Source organism: Triticum dicoccoides, chromosome 4B, assembly GCF_002162155.2.
Source record: "Triticum dicoccoides isolate Atlit2015 ecotype Zavitan chromosome 4B, WEW_v2.0, whole genome shotgun sequence".
In the NCBI taxonomy this organism is placed as follows: domain Eukaryota; kingdom Viridiplantae; phylum Streptophyta; class Magnoliopsida; order Poales; family Poaceae; genus Triticum; species Triticum dicoccoides.
The window spans coordinates 262,596,838-262,602,128 of NC_041387.1; positions in this window are offsets into that span (position 1 = coordinate 262,596,838).

Here is a 5,291-nt window from a genome sequence, read left to right on the forward strand (position 1 = left end):
TCTTCAACATCAACAAGAAGAAGACCAAAGATGCCACATCTTCCACACCAAGGCCGGCATCAATGGACGATCCGTCAAGGTCATCATCGATGGAGGTAGTTGCCACAACTTGGCAAGTGAAGAACTATGCTCCAAGCTTCAATTGGTAAAGAGGAAGCACTCGCACCCCTACAAGGTTCAATGGCTAGGTGACTCCGGTACTATACGAGTTGAGCATACGGTCCAAGTCTCCTTCAAAATTGGTGCATATGAAGACACTTTGGAGTGTGATGCGGTCCCCATAACCGTTTGCCACCTCCTTCTTGGTAGGCCATGGCAATTCGACCGTGGTGTTATCCACAATGGGCGCACCAATCACTATAGCTTCAAGATCAAAGGGAAGGAATATGTGCTACGACCTATGACTCCTAGTCAAGTGATAGCTGAAAAGCAAGCCACCCATCATGCAGAGAAGAGTGAGAAAGTGATCCACCAAAAAGTGAGTGAGATCAACAAGCCAAACTTGAGCGCCTCTTCGCCTAGAGAGAAAAACATCATACTATTTGCCACAAAAAGTGAGATGAGAGAAGTGTGTGAGAACCCATCGAGTGTGATGCACTTAGTCCTTGTGTGCAAAGATGGAGAACCAAAAACTAACACCTCTCACGAGCTACCTTTAGTGTTTCAATCTCTTTTGCAGGAATTCCAAGATGTTTTCCCCGATGAGCTACCTCCGGGTCTACCACCTCTACGAGGCACTGAACATCAAATCGACCTCGTCTCCGGAGCGCCACTTCCAAACAAAGCTCTATACCGTGTCAATCTCGAAGAAACCAAGGAGATTCAATGTCAAGTACAACAACTAATCGACAATGGTCATGTACGTGAAAGCTTAAGCCCTTGTGCCGTTCCGGTTATACTTGTGCCTAAGCCCGATGGAAGTTTCCGCTTGTGTTCCGATTGTAGACCTATAAATGCTATTACCGTTCGCTATAGGCATCCCATTCCTCGCTTAGATGATATGCTTGATGAACTTAGTGGAGCCAACTTTTTCTCAAAAATTGATCTTAAAAGTGGCTATTACCAAATCCGCATTCAAGAGGGTGATGAATGGAAAACTGCTTTAAAAACCAAATTTGGCTTATATGAGTGGTTAGTCATGCCTATGGGTTTATCGGAGGCTCTCGGTACTTTCGTGCGTCTCATGCATTATGTGCTTCGCCCTTATATTGGAGTCTTTGTTATGGTCTACCTCGATGATATTCTTGTGTTTAGTAAAACCATGAAAGAGCATCTTAATCATGTTAGGGCTGTTTTGCAAACCCTTCACAAGGAAAGTCTTTATGCAAACATGAAAAAGTGCACATTTGGTGTTGACAAAGTGGTTTTCTTGGGTTTTGTTGTCTCTTCCAAGGGTGTCCATGTTGATGAATCTAAAATTGAAGCAATTAAAACTTGGCCCCAACCCACCAATTTGCAACAAGTGCGTAGTTTTCTTGGTCTAGCAGGTTTTTATCGTCGCTTTGTCAAAAAAATTAGCAATATTGCCTCTCCTTTGCATGCCTTGAGTAAGAAGAATGCTCCTTTTGTTTGGGGATCTTTGCAATCCACCGCTTTTGATCAGCTCAAGTCTTTGCTTACTCATGCTCCGATTCTTGCTTTACCCAATTTTGACAAAACTTTTGAGGTTCATTGTGATGCATGTGGTACCAGAATTGGTGGAGTTTTGATGCAAGAAAAATGAGCCATTGCATATTTTAGTGAAAAACTCTCCGATGCTCAACTTAACTATCCCATCTATGACAAAAAATTGTATGCCTTAGTGCGTGTGCTACATGTTTGGGAACATTATCTTAGACCTCATGAGTTTGTCATCCATACCGATCATGAAACGCTTAAATACTTAAAAGGTCAAACTAAGTTGAACAAGCGTCATGCCAAATGGAGTGAATTTATTGAATCTTTTCCCTATGTGATCAAGTACATTAAGGGTAAGGAAAATGTAGTTGCCGATGAAATTTCACGCATATGCACGCTTGTCACTAAACTTGAGTTGAATGTTATTGGCTTTGAGCACATAAAAGACTGTATGCTAATGATCCATCTTTTGAAACTCCTTATGCTAAATGTTTGACGCATACATCTTGGGAACAATATTACATCAAGGATGGTTATCTTTTGAGAGCTAACAAACTTTGCATTCCCGAGTCTTCTCTTCGTTTGCTCCTTTTGCAAGAGGCCCATGGAGGCGGACTCATGGGACATTTCAGATGCGACAAGAGATTTGCCACGCTCTCCAAGAACTATTTTTGGCCCAAGATGGTCCGTGACGTCTCACGCTTCACCACCCGATGCTCTACATGTCGCAAAGCTAAGTCTAAAGCTCAATCCATGGTCTTTACATGCCTCTTCCTATTCCTTATCAACCTTGGGAAGACATTAGCATGGATTTTGTACTTGGTTTGCCTAGAACTCAAAATGGCAAGGATTCTGTGTTTGTTGTTGTGGACCGATTTTCTAAGATGGCACATTTCATCCCTTGCAACAAGATAGATGATGCTTCACACGTTGCAAATCTCTTTTGTAGGGAAATCTTGTGTCTCCATGGAGTACCAAAGACAATCGTCTCCGACCGCGACGTCAAGTTCTTGAGTTACTTTTGGAAGACCCTATGCCCCAAGCTTGGAATCAAGCTCTTGTTCTCATCCGCATACCATCCTCAAACCGACGGCCAAAATGAGGGGACGAACCATACACTCTCCACTCTACTTCGCGTGTTGATCAAGAAGAACATCAAGGAGTGGGAGGAGTGTCTACCCATCGCCGAGTACGCCTACAACCGTGCAAGACATTCGATGACCGGCAAGTCCCCCTTTGAGGTCGTCTACGGCTTCAACCCATTGTCCCCATTGGACATTCTACCTCTTCCTCTACAAGATCGCACCAACCTCGACGCAAGTGCCCGTGCAAGCTACATAAGGAAGATGCATGAAGATACAAGTCACACCATCGAGCGCCAAGTACAACGACTCGCGACCAAGCTCAATGTCAACAAGCATCCCATGATATTCAACATTGGAGACCTCGTATGGCTACACCTTCGCAAGGACCGCTTCCCCAATGAACGCAAGTCCAAGCTTCTCCCTCGAGCCGACGGACCCTTCAAGGTGCTAGCACGCTACAACAACAACGCTTACAAGATCGATTGCCCACACGACAAGTACAACGTGAGCGACATCTTCAACGTCTCTGATCTCTCCCCGTACCATGGTGATGAGGATTTCGATCCGAGGTCGGATCTTTCCCAAGGGAGGGAAGATGATGCGGAGCATCCTATGGTCATCCCTAAGGACCTACCTTCATCTCATCAAGAGCCAAGAGGACCTATGACACGAGCATGAGCTAGAGGTCTCGAGAACGAGGTGACTTCTCTCCTGAGTGATATCACATATGATCCACTCGAGACATGGCTACTACCTAAGTCCGATATACTATGCATGATTAGGTGTCAAGAGGAACCTCCCGAGGATGCACGTGAAGACGGACAAGCCGCCAACTCCACGGATGAAGAGAACCAACTGAAACGGGCAAGCTCACCTTCCAGGCCCCGGACATCCGGCCAAGGTCCCAGACATCCGGCCCCTGGAGCGTCTTCATCAGCAACAGCCAAGATGGCCAAGTCTACAGGGCCCGGACATCCGGCCTCAGCCCGGAAATCCGGCCAAACGCTCGGAAATCCGGCGCCACGCACCAGGAACTACAGAAGCTTTCGCCTCCAGCCCGGACATCCGGTCGCCTTCCTGGACATCCGGCCCCTCCGGAAGCCCAAGACATCCGGCCCCGCCTGTCTGCGCATAGTAAAGGGCAGAAGCCCATGTACCTCTTCGCCCCCTAGACTATATATACTCCTTCCCCTTCCTGTTTCTAGGGTTAGCATTGGTTTAGCTCATATTTTGTGTGAGAGCCTTGCTCATCCACTTGGTTACTTCTCCTCGGAGCTCACGACCTCTTCGGAGAAGATCCCCCAAGCGGATTCAAGACCCCTTCAAGGGAAGACAATCAAGACCTCCTCACGGAGAAGAAAGGCTACCTTTGTATCTTTCCTTTGTTGATTTTGAATCTCGTGCTACCTTATATGTTCGGTGATCTAGCCCTTGTGTGATCGATACTTGTCGGTTGAGTGATTCTCTTGTTCCTCCCCGTGTTTTCCCCTTTGTGTTTTCCATGCGTTCTTCATGTTTTCTCGTAGGATCCACTCCAAACGTGAAAGATCGGGGCCTAGGGTTCCGCCCTATATCACGGAAGTTCCTAGCATGAATAATCTCATGATCCCTTTGAGCCTGGGTGGCGGTCCATAAAGAAAACAGGCAATCGCTGGAATACCCAGGTGCCTCATTCCACCCAGATGTGTATTAAAGTTGCCACCTTAAATAAACCATTAAATAACAATCTCACATTTGTCATGGATACACTCACCCAATCCACGTCTACTAGCATAGCATGGCATAATGAGCAAACGTAGAAGTAACTCCCAAGGGTTTGATAATAAAACATGTAATAGGTACTACCTCATCTACTTCCCAAAACCCACATATTAATTAGATCCTAATCATGCAATGTTTGAGGATTGATCTAATGCAATAAAACTGGGTAGTAAAGAAGTATGATCAAAGTGTTACTTGCCTTGTTGATGATCCGTGAAACCTAGGGATTCGAAGTAGCAAGCAGCGCACTCTGGGTACTCTATCGTAAACAAACAAGCATACAATAAGTACTCATCTAATGCACATGTAAAACTCCGGTTTGCAAAAAGAATCAAAATGAACGAAGCAACGAAACACAAACGGCGAAATCATTTACTAATCTGGACCTAAGTCAAATTTTACAGTAGCAAAAACTTGCTTGAGTTGGTTAAACGGAAAGAGGGTTTCGAGACGAAACTTTAGGCGCTTGAATCGCCTGATTCCGATAAACAAGCGAAAAGTTATACTAGAACGAAAATCGGATCAGAAATCGCGATCAGAAATAATCGCGGAAAAACTGAGAAAAAGAAAAACTGACGAACAGATTAACGAACGAACGTTCGTTAACTGAAACTAAACGGTGAACTCGTCCATTAAAATGAACGAACGAGCGAACGCTTGCTAAATAAATAAACCCAAAAAAAATAAACAGATCTAAAAAAATAAAACCTAGGATTTTCTAAAAAAACGGATCGGTTTTCTTAAGAAAACCGGGGCGGCGGGGCGGCTACCTCCGCTCGGGCTCCGGCGATGTCCGGGGCTGCGGGGCGGCATGGGGTGGCGGGGCGG